This window comes from Pleurodeles waltl, chromosome 12 (genome assembly GCF_031143425.1).
Source record: "Pleurodeles waltl isolate 20211129_DDA chromosome 12, aPleWal1.hap1.20221129, whole genome shotgun sequence".
Lineage (NCBI taxonomy): Eukaryota > Metazoa > Chordata > Amphibia > Caudata > Salamandridae > Pleurodeles > Pleurodeles waltl.
The window spans coordinates 176455063-176473490 of record NC_090451.1 but is presented as its reverse complement, the minus strand read 5'-3'; positions in this window follow the sequence as shown (position 1 = coordinate 176473490).

Genomic DNA, 18428 nt, shown 5'->3' with positions numbered 1-18428 from the left:
AAGGGTCCAATGAAACATGGTTGCAGCTTTCGGGATCCCTCTATGTTTAGGTTCTTTGTGGAGAGCCATACCTTGTCACCGATTTTATACATTGGGGCCTCAGATCTGTGTTTGTCTGCTTGTCTTTTCATGCTTTCCTTGTACTTTAATAAATGTTTCCTGGCTTTGTCTTGTATGTCACCTAACCTTGTTAGTCTATCCGTTACTGTAGGTAACAGAGAATCTTCTAACAAAATGGGTATAGCTCTTGGATGATACCCCTGCAAGAAATAGAATGGTGAGCAAAGTAGAGCTGAATGCTCAGTATTATTATAAACAAACTCCGCTACAGGGAGAGCTTCCAACCATTCACTAGAATAATCAGCCAATAAACAACGTAGCGTTTGAAGTAAGGTTTGGTTCAGTCGTTCAGTCTGTCCATCTGTCTCTGGGTGGAAAGCAGTGGATAATGCCACATCTATTTTCATTTTTTTACATAATTTTTTCCAAAATTTAGAGTTGAACTGGCTCCCTCTGTCTGACACCACTTTGCTTGGCAAACCATGTAAATGCACAGTTTCCCTTATAACAATATCGTCAAATTCTGCCGCCGTGGGTAATTTCCGTAATGGTACAAAATGTGCCATTTTAGATAAAAAATCCACTATAACCAACACTGTTGTGAAAGATTTTACAGGTGGTAAACCTACAATAAAGTCTACGCTCACAGTGTGCCAAGGTTGCTTGGGTGTTGGCATTGGTATTAACAAACCGTCAGGGGCCTTATGAGAAGATTTATGTCTTGCACAAATTGGACAGGTAGTGACAAATTGCTTAATGTCCTTTCTTATAGTGTCCCACCAAAAGTGTTTTTGCACATTTTCCAGGGTTTTTACCCAACCAGGATGACCTGCCAACGGTGAGGCGTGATGCCAAATTATCACCTGTGTTTGTAATTCAGAGGTGGGCACTAACAGCATGTTGTCGTGATACAATAAACCTCGTTGTATTGTGTTATGGGAATCTTTTAACCAATCCTGAGGTGCTATTTGCATGTGTGCATTATATAGATCTGTGATGAAATCCTTCTGTTGTACTGGTGCCAAAAACTTTTGGGGAGGAATAATGGGTTCTCCTATTTTATCTTGTTTCATGTCTGAAGTATGTCCGTATCTAGAGAACACATCAGATTGAATTTGTTGTGCACCTGGTCTATAGGTTATTACAAAGTCAAATGTGCTAAAAAAAAATAACCAGCGCATCTGACGTGGTGTTAATGCTTTAAGTGATCCAAAAAACTGTAGGTTCCTATGGTCAGAAAAGATTGTAACTGGGTACTTGGCTCCCATTAAATGGTGCCTCCATTCTGAAAAGGCTACTTTGATAGCTAGTAGTTCCCTTTCAGCCACAGTGTAATTTTGTTCAGCTGGTAATAACTTTTTGGAATAGAAGGCTATAGGATGTAACTGGCCATCTACTGCATCTCGTTGAGAGAGAACTCCTCCTAAAGCTACTTGTGAAGCATCCGCTTTAACAAAAAAAGGCAAGTCAGGATCAGGATGTTTCAGAATTGGGGCTGAAGTGAACTTTTGTTTTAGGAGTTGAAAGGCGTGTGCCGCCTCATCAGTCCAAAGAAATCGTTGCCCTTTCCGCAACAAGGTAGTTATTGGGGCCGCAATGTCTGCGAAATGTGCAATAAACCTCCTATAAAAATTGGCGAAACCCAGAAATTTCTGAATATCTTTTACAGAGGATGGTTCTGGCCAATCAGCAATAGCACTGATTTTCTTTACATCCATAGTTATTCCTTGAGGTGACAGGCAGTATCCTAAAAAGTCCACCTTGCTGACATTAAAAGTACACTTTTCTAACTTAGCAAAAAGATGATTTTCTTTTAACTTTGATAATACTGCACGAACATGTTGGGTGTGTTCTTCTGAGTTCTTAGAGTAAATGAGGATGTCGTCTATGTATACTATGACACAAACGTCCAGGAATTCGTGTAGGACCTCATTTATAAAGAACTGAAAGGCCGCAGGGGCATTACATAACCCAAAGGGCATTACTGTGTACTCAAATAAACCAAACTTTGTCTTGAAAGCTGTCTTCCACTCATCCCCCTCTTTTACTCGGACCAGGTGGTAAGCTCCCCGCAGATCTAGTTTAGTGTATACAGTAGAATGTCTTAACTGATCCAACAACACAGGTATTTGAGGAAGAGGATATTTATTCTTTATTGTAGCCTTATTTAGTCCTCTATAATCGATACACGCGCGAAGGGATTTATCCGGCTTCGGGATAAAAAAGAGTGGAGATGACACCGGAGATGTGGAATGACGGATGAACCCAGACTGTAGTAGGTCATCTAGGTAGGTTCTTAAGTATTTGGTTTCTTCGTCAGTCAAAGCATATACTCTGTTATTAGGTAAAGGGGCCCCTGGAATAAGATCTATACGACAGTCATAAGACCTATGTGGGGGCAGCACACTAGCCTTTACTGGATCAAAGACGTCTTTAAAGTCAGAATATTCAGGAGGGAGACTTGGTTCATCTTGTATAACACTAGCACAGTGTAATACTGTGCTCTTTTCTGTACCTGCTTCTTGATAGCAATTGGTTCTACAGAAAGAGGAATCCAAAGTAACATTTCTATTCACCCAATCAATTTTTGGGTTATGAGTTGTTAACCAGGGTACCCCGAGAATCAAACCAAAATTAGGAGTATCTATCAGATCAAAGCTAATCACCTCTGTGTGCCCGTTCTGACAGACCATAACAAGTGGACTTGTTTGTTTTGTGATTAATCCAGAGGTCAATTCTGACCCATCCACTGCACATACTGCTTCTGGACAAGGCTTTAGGCACATAGGAAGTCCTAAGTTTTCAGCTAACTTATTATCCACAAAATTTCCTGTCGCACCTGAGTCCAGTAGGACAGGGAGAGAATGCCTCACTTGGGTAGTAACAATTTAAACGACCTGAATTATGAAATGTCTAGGTATGTGTGGTACCATGAAGGCTGCAGCATTAGAGGTTTGATTAAGATGTTTTCTCGAACAAGTAACCTCTTCCCTTGTCGAGCTTAATCGTTTCCCAATTCAGTTGAGGAGGTGGAGGAAACAGCACCCTTTCGTGGATTTTTAGGCTTTACTGGACATTCTCTGGCAAAGTGACCTGCCCTTCCACAATGTAAACATAATTGAAGTTTTCTCCTTCTTTCTTTTTCCTCTGATGAGTGTGAACCTCTGAGTGTCCCTATTTGCATAGGCTCAGGTTCAGGAAGTTTATTATCTGAGTCTTTCTTCTCGTGTCTAATACAAGTTAACCGTGATTCCAGTTTGTATTTATCTCCCTTTCTTTCTCCTAGTCTATGTTCTAATTTCACAACTAAATCTACAAAGTCCGAATAGTCTTCTGGCAAATCAACGATATGAGCCAGCGCGTCTTTTAACTCGTCTCTCAAACCTTTATAGAAAAGGGAGACACGCTTTTCTTCTGGCCAGTGTGTCTCGGTGAGTAAACGATTAAAACTAGTGAGATAGGTCAATAAATCCTTGTTACCTTGTTTAAGATTTAAAAGCTCATTATCACTTGCCTGCATGAAAGTGTGTTTTGCAAAAAGGCTGGTCATGGTACGTTTAAATTGATTCCAATTATGGAGGATGGGATCATCTCTCTCCACGAAAGGAATTGACCAATTGGCTGCTGTGCCACCCAAATAAGACAAGACGAATGCCACTTTCGTAGCATCAGTAGGGAACTGTTGTGGCTTACAAACGAAGTGTAATTGACATTGATTGATAAAAACATGGAATTTGTTACTATCTCCATGAAAACGTTCAGGTGCTGCTAAGGGCACAGCATTAGGAACATTAACAGTGACCTCAACTGGGGGAGGCAAAGTTGTATGTTTTGATGGCGCCCCTGTCTCTGAGGAGGTTTTAAACAAAGGCGTAAAAGCTGTGTTCCACTGAGATACCCTAAATTTATACCTGCTTAAATCCTGTTTTAAAGAGGTATTCTCCATCTTTAATCTCTCTATTTCCTCTTGCATATGTTGCAAGATGCCAGACACTGATTCATTATGAGCCAAGTCCTCATTTAGGGCCTGCGCCATATCCGTGACGTCAATGCCCTCTATTTCTTCCCCGATATTCATCGTCCACCAGAACGGAATTTTTTTTTTATTTAAGGCTTGTGCTTCTGTCAAAGCCCAGCTCACCTGAGTCCTTGTTCAGTTCTGATGGAGGTTGAAGACAATCCGACCCCACCCTGAAACTGCTTGTTCCAGCACACTAGTTTTTAAAACAGTGCACTAAGAACAGAAGCTCAAGGGAAGGGGGGAAGTGGATAAAATAAAATAAAGAGACAACAGCGTTCTTGCGTTTCCACTGTTGAAGTGCTGCACAAATCTGCGGCCCTCTCTGACTTCGGTAGAAACTGGTGCCTAATGAAACATAAACAAAGAACAGATAAGTACATCCTATTCCTAACTGGGTTCCTGACTATCCCTTTATTTATTAGAAATTTTCTTCTAAAAGTATCTCTTGGATCCTGGTCTCTAGTTTCCAGGTTTGGAATGTGTTACTGCTCTGGGATGTGCTTTCTATTACTCTAAAGCTTCTAAAACATTAAACAAATACAGTTATCAGAATTACCAATATCAAACATTCATCTTAATATAACTAAAGCCTAAATTGCCAATAGCAGACTCACTTTTCCCATATTTCCAGAATCTTTTATAAAACAAATACTGTACTTTTACGTCAAATTACAGCATGTAATTTGTGCAAGTCCTTGATTTACTGTTTGCCTTGCTGTTAATGGTTTCCACGGTTCGATTCTTAAAAGTTCCATAAAAAAATGTTTGCTTCACAAAGTTCCGCAAAGTATTGTTGTAACAAAGAGTTTGAATCACAATGTTCGTGGAAGGTATCTTGTTTCAAATTGTCTATACACGAATCCAGAAATTGTTGTCAAAGTTCTTTCAGGTAATAAAAGTTTTGCACTTACTTGTTGCTGGCAAGAGATACTGATCAGTCTAACCTTGTCTTCTTTCTCTTTTGCAGGTTGCTTGTAGGAGAGAGGCTGAGGCAAGGAGGAACCGGAAACCGGAAGCAGGAAGAGCCAGCAGCTGCGCCCATTGAAGCCAATGAAAGTCTGTAGAGAGCAGGAGTGCCAGCGCCGAGGGATCTGTCCTCAGGTAAGCGGGAGGTAGACGAGCACAAGCACTGGGCGAGGCTCGAGGGCTGCCTTTTATAGACAGGGCTGGGTGTGGTCCTCACATGCTGCACATGTTCTTGAAAGGTGTGCAGAGCTGGGTGTGGTTTGAAGAGCTGGGTGTGGGTCTCACATGCTGCACATGTTCTTGAAAGGTGTGCAGAGTTTCAGTTATTATGCAAATGAGTTAAATTAACACATGGCCTAGAGAGGAGTGTTTTAAAGAAGCCTTGGTAAAAGCAAGGCCCAATGTGTAAACAAAACAGCACATTAAACAACATACACATAAGCCTAGGGGGGGGGGAAGGTGAGATAACAAGAAAGGCTTTCAATAGTAAGTTTAAAAGGGAGCTATTACAGAACCCACTAGTGCAGTGAGAGGGGACATGCTCTTTGCTGTGCACAAACCCTAACAGTCCCACAACCCGTGTATGACATGGACACACAAAGGTGGAAGTAATCATCATCATGTGTTGAGTTGGAAGTATATAAAACTAGACTTTCCAGGAGAATTATGGCTCCTACAAATACAGACAAGAAATATGGGCAGAAGGGAACAGGACGAAGCGACAACAAGAGCAAGCACACAAGAAGATCCCAAAGGAAAAGGACGAGGAAAAAGAAAAAACAAGTAGGATCAATGATAAAGGATAACAACTTAATGATAAACTGTCATAGAACAAATTGGAAAAATGTCATTTAGACCTTCTAAATAAAGGTCTGTCATTTGTCGGCATGAACAGAACGAGTCTACCCAATGAGAGATTAGTCTATACAAGTTTTGTTGAAAATTGAAACTGAAAAAGTATTTTGAAACAAAAGTGAATTGGAGATGAAAATCTAAGACTCAATCACAGATTTCCTCAATAACTTTGAAAGACACAGAAGATAAAAAAATCTTAGTCAGTCTGAAGCAAGAGCCACTTGGTACCTCTGTGTCAGGTGAACTCTCAGTTATGTACATCTGTGATTGAGCTGGATTGGACAATGGGAGCGCTTTGAGTGGTGGTTATAAACCAAAATCTTTATTCTGTCCACAGCTCTCCACAGGGAATAAATAGACACATTCTAGGAAATAATGGTTGAAGAATTGACAAAAATTGCAGTGAATTAATCAGCAACACAGGAAAATTCTAAGAGCAAACACAAAACAAATTTGTATAGAGAACATTGGAAAGCTTTGAAGGCGTTATGAGACGATGCTAAGATAATCATTAAACCCTCAGATAAAGGGGGCAACATCGTTGTGATAGACTGCACCAAGTACATTAAAGAAGCAATGATACAACTCTGGAATAAGGAGAGTTATCAACTTTTGAACCATTTGGGGAATTACTGCATGCCAGGAGGAACTGCTTAGAAGAAAGTGACTTTCAATGTGAGGCACAAGAGATGTGTGAAAGATTTAGAGCTAGAGGTTACCCCAACAGTTTATTATAAGATGACTTAAAAAGGGCCTCCTCCCAAAAGAGAGATGATTCACTAGTTGTGAAACAGAAAACTTGTAGAGAAGGGAGAGAATCGTCCTGTAGATATATGATAGAATATGACCAGTCTAGTGCTACTGTAAAAAGAATCTTGAAAAACAATTGGGGAATTTCGAGGTTGGATGAGATGTTGAGAGCGATACTTCTGAAACAACCAAGAATAACATACAGCTAAACAGCTTCACTAGGGGATCTTTTGGTACATAGTGAGAGGCAGAAAGCCTCTAGCACAGATTTGAACTGGTTGAGGCATAGACAACAGGGCTTTTGAAGATGCCAAAGATGTAAAGCCTGCTCTTATGGACGTAATACATGTGAAATTCATTCTATGACTGGAAAGAAGTTTACTGTTAGAAGTAACATTACCTGTGAAACGTGTGTTGTGTATATCCTGGAGTGTAGATGTGGCAAGAAATATATAGGAAGTACTGTTAACAAGCTGAAACTTAGGATCCTGCAGCACATCCGGGCTGTCAGAACAGACATGTCATATGCCAATGCAAAACATATATGGGAAGAACATAATGGGGGCATAATAGGTCTCTGTTACTTTGGAATTCACCATATTATGAGAACTCCGAGAGGGGGAAATAGAGAATTGAGTCTCGGAAAATCGGAGTCTAGATGGATTTTCCTAATGGGAACGAGATACCGTGGGGATTGAATTGTGATGTGGAGCTTCAAGTCTTTTTACATTGAGTATCTACTTAAGCCCTCACACAATTTTAGGACATAAAACCTGAAAGTCATATAAGATTGCATAAATAATTTGGAAGTTGTCATATTGCAGTAATAACATGTGACCATTGATCCATGACTGATTAACTAAAATCGTACAGGTGTTGAGATGTGACACATAGAGTAAAGTCATACTGGAATCTTGATTTGACCACTGAGATGATAGATTCAAGAATGTTTGATTAAGCTGACTTGTGAACTGTTATTAAGGCACTGTACCACTAGTAGCGTTGACCATTGCTCCATGACTGACGAGTAAGAGTTGTATTGGTGTTGAGATGTAATATATAGAGGAGAGTTATGTTATAATCATGTTGTGACTACCTATTCCATGATCCATGACTGGTAAATAAGTATTGGTTAGGTGTTGAGATATGTACATAGAGAGGAGCTGAACTGCAAATATGATGTAACCACTAAATGAGATAATAAGCTTAAGAATGTCTGATCCAGCAGATTGGATACTTTACTATTAGAAGCGATGAACTTTTCAAAATTTTCAGCTGGAAGGGCAACAATGGTCTACATTTGAGAATGGGAACATTTATCCAGTAAGGTCTAAAAAAGAAAATATATTTTCTGAATACCTTTCTGTAACTGTATGTGATATGAATCATATGATACCTTGTGGGTTGGGTCATAACAGATTTAATAGGATACATTGTAGGAAAACTAATCATGAAAAGATCTGGATTAATGTATTTATTGTTTCTTTGAAATTGCGTGTGAAATGGTATAATGATTGCTATATTTATTTTTATTTTTATGTTAAAATTGGATTTCTTGAACTTTGCAGCCTAATGAATTAAGTTTATCTACTGGAAGCTCACATTAAGTAACTCTTCTGTTTCAGAGGGTCATGTGACCTCTTTGCTCTTTTTAAATCACTTTCACAAATGTTTATGGTGGTCAGTAGACGGCTTAGGTGTTGAAACGTGTTACCATTCCCTTCAGCTAACGCATGTTTTTAAAATTTTCTACTTAATGAAATAAAATATTCTTGAGGTGGAAACACTCACACGAAAGATCTGGTTGTTGTGCTGTTTCTCTCCCGCAGCCCGTTTGGAAGTACATTGCTATGGCGTATTGCTGAGGGGACGATATTATGGATGAGGCAAAGGGAGTTAAAACAATTTCTCCATATACATACGTAGATATATATATATATATATATATATATATATATATATATATATATATATTTATATATATATATATGAGAACATTTTTGCAAACTTACCTTTTGATATTTTGACCCAAGCTATTCAGGTCACGATGTTGTGACCCTTCAATATTTTGTATTTGATATTCCTGACCCACACCTTTAGTCGGTAATCAGAAATCTACAAACTATTAGTGTTCAACAACTACGCATGCGGAGATATCTTTCTTCTTTGATTACAGACCGTCGAACCAAAAGGACTGTTGAGCACGTGCTTAAAAGTCTTACGCTTTGATAGTACAGCTTGTGACAGCTTAACATGACACTTTAACGGTTTCTGTCAAATCTTGTTTTCTCTGTGGAGGGAAGTCCTTCAAGCTTCCCATAGCACTTCAGGAAGCCCCGGGACTTGCTAATGCAACACGTAGCTTAATAATTGACAACAGAATAGTGCAAGTCCGGGTCATTTGTCTACTCATCAAGTCGAAGGGTTCCAGATGGGATCCAGTGTGCCTGTTGTTGCAGAACAGGCCAGAGTGACCATTTCTGCAATAGCTCTAAGGCTGTACCTTGAAGCGAAACTACTCCAGAATTAGGTAGTCCTGAAAGGTAATTCAGTGGCTACCATTTGCCTTCATCTGAAGCCTTTTCTAAAAAGTAGTGCCAACTTTTGTGTGCTTCAAATGCGGAATGAGTCTGGAACCAAAGAGAAATATCAGAGCAGTAGAGAGAGTGGAGGGAATGAAAAGAATTGTTGCTAGCTATTGTGTATGGGTTTCCATAATATCTTGCTAATTGTCATAATATTAATTCGTTTTTAACTCTGTGAATAAACAACAAATACAGGTACACAAAAAACATTTTGAAACTTCAATAAAGATCCGTCATGGAATGCCTCCTTCCTGGTATTCCACTCCTAAGCAGGTCACTTGACAATAGTATAAGCACGGTTCACGCAGCAGGGATAGGCACATTTGAAATATACTCATATAGGTTTTTCCCTAAATTTTAAGTTCATGTTCACATTTTATTGGTACACCACAAAGCCAAGTGTTATTTCTGAAAAACTACGAAGGTTTTTCAGGAGTACAGTGACTTTGTCAAATTTACTGGTTTAAATTTTATAAAATGTGGAAAGTCTGAATGAGTAGGTTATGTGAAAATGTTCATTTGTATGTTTAACTTATGAGAAGTATTTTCAAAACACAAAAAAAAAAAAACGAAATTGTGGTGCATTCCCTTTGCTTTTCCAAGACAAAGTGCCACCTCGTCCTGAGTTTCATACTAGTAAGTATCTGTGTGTTTCAGGATCGGAAACGTCTTGCAAAATGTTTGCAAAAGCCCACAAACATAGAGCTTTATTGATGTCTACTATATTATGAAGGGCTTCATGCAATGATATCCATTTCACCGTTAATATACCACAGTTGATGATTTGGCAAACTACCATATTTACAGCCATTTTCAGAGTAGTATGTAATTGTAAAATTTCATAATTCTTGATTTAGGTTCACAATCAAAATCTGAAATTTATGAGTAACTTAGAGCCAGATGTACAATCACTAGGATTAGTGACTCACAATTTGCGAAAAAAAGCAACTCCAAATTACGAGTCACTAAGAGCCTGAGTATGACTTTGGCGGATGGGATGCTCCATCACAAACATGACAGATATCCTGCCTGCCGTTCTATAAGTTCCAGGATATAATGGAACTTGTAATATAGCGGACGGGATATCCGTCATGTTTGCGATGGAGTATCTCATCCGTAAAGGTTGTAATCAGGCCCTAAATCTGATGTGCATACAAAACTGGCCACCAAATACAGACTTACAAACGAGTCGCATCGCCATTATCGATTTTTCAAAATGTGAGTCATAACCAGTCGCTAATTGTGACCGCAGTCATCTCAAATTGCGACTGCCGTCACATATTAGCAACAACACTTTTAAAAATCCCTAACTCACTTCCTGGGACAGATGAAGGACCCCGAAACAGGTAGTGGTGTCCCTGGAGAATCCTGCTCAGCAGTCAGGGCACACTGGAAGGCCCTGCAGCACAGGCCTATAGTGCATCCAGATTCAAAACAAAACACTGCAGTGGCCAGACAACAGAGTGAGAAGGCAACAGGGGTGTGCAGCCACAAACTAAAGTTTTCTGAGAGGGATTTGGATATCCTCGCAGATAAATGGTGAAACCATCACAAGAAGCTATTTGGGCATCATTCTAAGACTGTCCCAGGGTCTGAGAAGAGAAACATATGGATGGAGATGCAGCTGAGAATCAATGATCTGGGTGTGGCAGACAAATCCATGGATGAGATTTAAAAAAGATGGTATGAACTGCGCTCTCAGGCCACTGAGAGGGTGGCAGCACGGCTGCAGGACGACCCAGGGAACTAGAGGAGGTCCATCTAATGCTCCGCCACCCTCTTGCTGAGGCTATGGTGTAAACAACATTGGAGCCCGAGGCAATTTGTGGCTTTGGGTCTCTCAACAAGTCTGCACCCCCACCAACCAGTAGTAAGTGCAACATTTCTACTAGGCCAACATTCCTGCCCAAAACGCTGCTGTCCACATGCATGCAACACACCGTCACCCAGATATACCTGAATGGTCCATGTAGATGATCAGAATTTCACACTTGGTGCATCATGGGACATGTAGTCATGTATAGAAATAGTGCTGTTACTGTGAGACATAAATGGAATAATGTAGTACAACCAATGAGCCAGTGTTTTAGATGTGCATTTTATTCATCTCTCTATTTACCACATAAATACACCTGGTGAACGGAAAGGGATGATGATGAGGGAGAGTACCAGGATCAGTCCCACATGGAAGAATTGCAGGGTGAGGTGCCCCTGAGTCTACTGAGTACTTCCCATGTCCAGGTCAGTGCTGCATTCAGCTCCCAACAGCCAGCTGCATTTGAGGCCCCAGAAGTCCAAATGCCAGCCACTCCTAAATGCAGTCTTGTCACCAGGGTCTGGCTGCTGCGCCCACTCAGCAGGACCATAGGCACCAGGAGTCTAGGCAGGTTCCTAGCTCCCAGACAGGATCCAGTAACCAGACAGGGTTTGGAAGCCAAGAAAAGTGTAAGTAATGTTTCTTATGATGACAGGGTGTCCAGGGTGTCCATCAATGTAATTTTGTACCCGGAACTAAAGGGTTGCCTATTTTTGGGAAATCAAATAGTTGATTTGTCATTTATAGAGAGTATTGTGTATGGAGATTTCTTACAGTGCAAAATAATGTCTTGCTATGTGGTACCTGCACCTTCTCCCCTCTGCTGCTCTGCTTTCTTTGATTGGCTGTTGGGCAGGTAGAGCATGGTCTGATCTGGATACCTCTATGTGCAAGTCTTCTCTGCAGGCAATGTTGTGGAGTACTGCACAAGTTGGCACAATCTTGTACATAGACTCAGGAGCATACTGCAAGGCTCATTTACTCTTGCGAAAGCACCAGAAGCGCGATTTCAGGAGGCCAAATGTACATTCTATCATGGACCTGGTGCACCTATGTGCCAGGTTGTAGCTCCTTTCATGGGGATTGTTGAGAAACATGCAGGGTATCAGAATCCATGGCAGTAGGGTATACTCACTGTTACCTGGTGAGACACACATAAGGGTGAGACAACATAAAGAGAGAAAGGATTGTGATACAACATTTTACTGTGAACATTACATTCCAGTACCTAGTAGGTTTCCTTCATCAAATTCTCATCTTTATAGTCGCTGGTATATGGCATAGTGCCTGACTATATAGGAGTAATGTGTGCTCACTGGATATTTGGCCACAATGTCTGTGATGATGTTCTGTGCTTTGCAGACAACTTGTATGTTCATGGAATGGGTGTTTTTTTTCAGTTCCAGAATATGTATTCTAGGCGGATGTGGATACATGATCCCGTCTATGCACCTGATGCCCTGTGGGAATCTGACTATCCGGTACAATTGTGTTTTTGTATTTTGCATTTCCAAATCATCCCTGGGCGTCTAGATGTGTTGGTGTATGTGTTGGACCACGTGATCTAGAAAAAGTGTTGAAAAATCATGACAGCACACTCTGTGACACCCCTCCAGCCACTGCTATGACATGTTGGTAACTACCCCTGGCCAATAGGTAGATGAAGCACAAGACTTGGACATTGGTGGGGATTGCATTGTTGTGCTGTGTACTGCTCTCAAGGTGTGGCTTTAAGGTGGCTATTAGATGTAGGATCACATTTGTATTCAGCCTGTTTTGCTCAAAAATCTCCTCATCTGTCTTTTCGAACAGGGTCAGTCTGACTTTAAATATCCTCTCCTGTCTCGAAAAATCCGGTTGCTAATTTTTGCAAGTGGCAAATTGTGTGCATCGCAATTTTGGTTTTGCAAATACTTGTTGTACATCAAGTAGAGCCATTTTTGCATTCGCAAAACCGATTGTGCCCGATTTGAAACTCGCAAAATGTTTGTATATAGGGCCTTTAGTGTTCTTTGTGTTTTTTTGTAACCCTTAGATGGTAGCAGCCTTTATAAAGTAGGTCTGATAATTGTCAATGAAGCTGAAAAATATTCCTTCAATAAGAGAAGGAGATTTTGTTGCCCTTTCGTGGTGTGTGCCTTGAATATCGAAACCTCAATATTGATGGAGCACAATATTGAGGACAGAATATTGAAAATAAAACATTGACAGATAAGTGTAGCTCTTCTGTACATAACTCCCTATTAATGTACTTATGCAGTACATATATCTTTAAGGTACCTAAATGTGGAGTTAGGAATAGTAAATCTATACTTCCCTGTATGCTCTTACCGGTCAATATTTTGTATTTCAAATCAGTCCTCGATATGTATGTACCACATCAGTAGTACAATCCCATTTCCGTGGCACCCCCATTGGAAAAAGCTCAAAACAAGGCCCAAATGATGAAAAAAAGTTGTAGGTGGGCAACCCAGATAGTTACGTCTCCGCTTCTGTGAGGATTTGTGACTTTTTACCATTCATAACGACTTCATGGACTATGCCAGGAAAGCTGTATCATTCCCAGCTTTCCAAGTGTACTCTGAGAAAACTCTTGTCATATTGTCATATTCTGCTTTCACCTGTACATTGATATTTTCCTTGACAATATTGTACCTCATGGACCATTACAGCACTGGTGTCTCTAGAAGTTAAATTTATGGGGGCACACACTGGGCCACAGATAAAAGTGGTGTGTCCACCTACAAAGTCTCTCACACACACACACACACACACACACACATATATATATTTATATATATATATATATATACATATATATATATATATATACATATATATAACCTAGTGGCTGTCGCCACTGGCTATTTATAGTTAGAACCATGTTTCAATAGAAAACTGTTTTTTTTTTACTTGCCTGTATCTTTGGCACCATTTGACAAATCTTCACAAAATTTTCACAAAAAAGTGCCCCAGTGATTCTTGTTGTACACGGAAAGTTTCCCATATTCATTCCCATAGGGCCTTTGAACAAGGCTACAGCCCGACCCACTGGATGGAATTACACCAAATTTGTCAGAAAGCTAGCTTTCGATCACCAAATTGTGCTTCTGGGTTGTTTGGTGTTAATTGTTTGAATAGTTTTTGAGATATTAAGGGTAAATTAAATTTGTGTATCTGAGGTTGTAAGTAATTCACAAATATTCGTGAATTTCGTGAATGCGCGAGTGAATATATGTGCTGTAATTGGCTGGCCACAACCTTAATAGTAATTTGCGGCCACCTATTTAAGGTCTCAGGACATGGTCCTTGGGGCTGAAAAACAAAATAAAAAGTAGCATAAGGGGTCACTATTAATCGAGATTTAATCATGAATAAGCACAAAAAAAAATTATTTACAGATTCATTCATACACTAATTCATTTACTCATACATGCACTCAGAGACACATGCGCCAACTCACACACCCACTCAGACACTCCTGCACCCGCTCAGACCCACTCTTACACTCCCAACACACTGTCAGACCCACTCAGTCACAGACACACCCACTCACTGGCCCACTCAGACCCTCACGCTCCCACTCACAGACCCACTCATACACTCATGCAGCCACTCACAAACTCAATCAGACCTACATGCACCTACTCAGGCTCAGACACTGACACACCCACTCACAGACCCACTCATACAATGACACACCCACTCACAGACCCACTCAGACCCTCATGCACACACTCACAGACCCACTCAGGCACTCATACACCCACTCACAAACCCACTCAGACCCTCATCCACCCACTCACAAACCACTCAGACCCTCATGCACCCACTTTCACACCCAGACAGACACTCATACCCCAGAGACACCCTCTCACACCTATAGTCACAAGAAGAGAGACAGACTGTCGGCCAACACCTGCTGCGCACAGTCGAAAAACTGTGTGCAGTGTGGGATTGGGTTGAGTTGTTCTAGAGGTTGGTGGCTAGACTCTGCAGCCATCCTCCGCTGCGCACGGTTATAGGGAAGTAGTAGTTATGAAATAGAACTTTGTAGGTGGACCCATCACATAGATAGATAGATAGATAGATAGATAGATAGATAGATAGATAGATAGATAGATAGATAGATAGATAGATAGATAGATAGATAGGTAGATATTCACTGAAAACGGAAAGAACCAAAGTTTACAGGGTTATTTAGGTTCACATTTTACACACACAAAACTATAGCAATGCAGCAGTTACAGTTAGAGTTATACTTATGTTACAAAATCATACCTCATGGCTTAAAGTTACATAACAGCACAAGTTATAGTTTCTTCAGATAAACACAACTATAACTTCTGAATTTCAATGGTTTTGTGTGGATAAAACATAAACCTAACTATATTGTCCCTGTAACCTTTGTTTTATTTCAGTGCATTTCTATGTTTGTTTTTAACGTGAAGAGATATACAAATAGTGTATGTTAATACAACTACTGCTGCACACGGCCTTTGGCCTTGAACAGCTGTGGTTGAGCAGGGCCTTACCTGTGGCTTTATGCTCTCCTGGTGTGGCCATATTGGGGTTACACTCCACTCTATCCCCCCGCCCCTTCCCCTCCACCCCTGACCAAAAAAACACAATGGCCAGAAAGACTTTCTGGTGCGGGGATAGGGATGTGCCAACCCCGAGCATGCACCCAACCCAGATACATCGCGGATTTTGATTGGGGGTCATGCTGTGCACCACAGTGGAACCCCGGATCACCATAAAATAAACTGGATTTTTTTTTGCACAATAGAGGTCCCTTAAAGACCCCTACATGTGTCCATTTGGGTCAGAATACCTGTTTTCTGACACCTCATGTGTGTTTTTATTTATGTTCTCTCCCTGGGCGGTCCAGTCAAGAAACAAAATGACAACCACAACTTTCCATTCAGATTGGGGCCAGGCAATCAGGGCCTTGCTTTTCACTTGGATCTGCGTGTATATGTGGGTACCCCATATATATACATATATATACATCTCCAGACCAGCTTCTCCTTTCGAAGAAAAATGCCGTAGACTGTTGTTGGCAGCAATGTAAGGCATTTTATTCAATAAATTCAAACTGCAAAGCCATTGTTCTTTCATTTCCTGACGCGTATCGGCTTTCAAATGCAAGCCTTAATCATAGGTGCATAGTTGTTCCAGTTTGAAAATGACCTCGTGGTCAAACTGACCACCCTTATATCCAGTGGTCTTAAAGTCACAAGGTCTTATTGCAGTCATTTATCACTTGACGCATTTAAAATACACTTCATTAACTATACTTGTGTAGTGTCATTTTCTTTTTCTTTTCTTCTTATCACCAAATGCACTGCAAATATCAACCCCTTCATGCCATTGCAGAAATGTACTACCCTCGTCCCACAGAATCATGCTTCAAAAATGCGTGCAAGCTATACACCAATTAATCGAGTAGCCATCAGACGTCTCCTTTAAATTGCTTCCAAACGCTTTTAATCCATAAACAATATATATATATATATATTCATGTATTCATTTATTACCCAATGCCTAGTAGTGGTCGCCACTGGTTAATTATAGTTAGGATTGCATTTCCTTAGGAAATGCATTTTTTATAACTTTGGTGCTATTTGATGAATCTCAAGGAAACTTTGCAAAAAAGTGATCTTATTTGCCTAGTTTGCGCATGGAAAGTTTCAGGGTGATCCTTAAAGCAGGAGCTGAGCAAAAAGGGGGATCCTGAATGCATTTTGCCCATTCATTTTCCCATAGGAACTTTAGACACAGCTACAGCTTGAACCACTGAACAGATTTACATCAAATTTGGCAGAAAGCTAGATTGAGTTCCAGAAAGAGTGCTTTTATGTTTTTGTATAAATCCGTTCAGTAGTTTTTGAATAGTTAATGAAAAAATTTATATACAGGGACACAGAAGCTATGTGGATCCCAACAGATACCAAAGTGAGATCTGATTGTCTGCCACCACCTCAACCAGGGAGTGGTGGCAGCCATCCTAGGACTCAGGACTCAAATTCACAGAGGATCTGTGGATGCACAGCAAAAAAAAAAAAAAAGAAACAAGTTTGGTCTCTCATGCTTGCTTCTTTCAAGCCCCCTGGGCTGGCCACATCTGGAGGATAACAAATATTTATAATTTGGGGTGAGGGGGCATGCATTGCCCCTCTACCCCAAGCAAATTTCAGCCTGGGGGACTCCATCACCAGGGCCTAGCTGCATAATAAAGGAGAGAGACACACGACCCCTCTTCCTAGGCCAATTTATGTCAGGAAAACTTGTGTTTGCTCTTACTTGGCAGAAACAATTTAAAATCTCTCGCCAAGCAGGAGCACACGCAAAGTCCACTCCCAGAGGGTAGAAGCCTGCATCACTAGGGAAACAGATTTGAATATTGCTTCCGCCCGCAATGACAAGCATGTTTTAGCTGCTCCCTGCAGTGCTGGCTCCCTCTGGATACGGAGAGGCAATTAGGGCCTCCCGCAGCCCCAACAATAGCTTCAACATTCATGCCCTTTGTGGGCACCAGAGCATCCACCCTTTGTTGGTTGGGCCCTAGGTGATGGGGTCAACAGGGCTGAAATCGGCCAATGGAGGGCTGCTGCTTGCTCCTCCTCCTTAAATATAGTGAATCTAGTGCTGGGCACTGGAGATGGAGTCCCTGGGGCCAAAATGGCCCTGCAGTAGCTGGGGCCACATGCCCCACTCCCCTGGAAAAAATGCACTGGGCCCTGGGGAATGGGGGTCGCCAGGACCAAAATTGGCTTTGGGATGGAGCGACATGCACCTTTGCTGAAATAAATGCACTGGGCCCCAGGAGATGTTTTTTTTTTTTTTTTTACAGTGAAAATAAAATATATGTATGTGTATTATATTTGTATGTTTTTGAGTTTCTATGTACATCTGCTTACAATGTTTATATCTGACTTTATATGGGTGTGTGTGTATATATATATATATATGCACATATGTATATATAGAGAAATACACCTATACATGTATAGTCAGGTTTAAACATGTCAAGAAAAACAATGAAAGGTAGTTTGATAAATGAATGTGTGTGACTAGAGGCAGTGTCTGTTTTTTTTTCTGTATAGGCTCTTGGCCATCCACACCTGTATTGGTGGAGCACAATGGGGTTCAGGCCAAATAGAGTTAGGGGTGTGGATCCCATTTGCCCCCCCCAGCAGAGAAACCAATGAATTTCAGCAGTTACAATGTCAACACTGTTGTCCAATGGTATGGATGTTGCTTTTTTATCCTTATTTCCCCATGGAGAACCCCCTTTCTATATAATCTCCTTTCAAATTTTGTAGGTCATCCCATCCTCTTCCCATGTTGGAAAGAGATTCACTACTTTGCC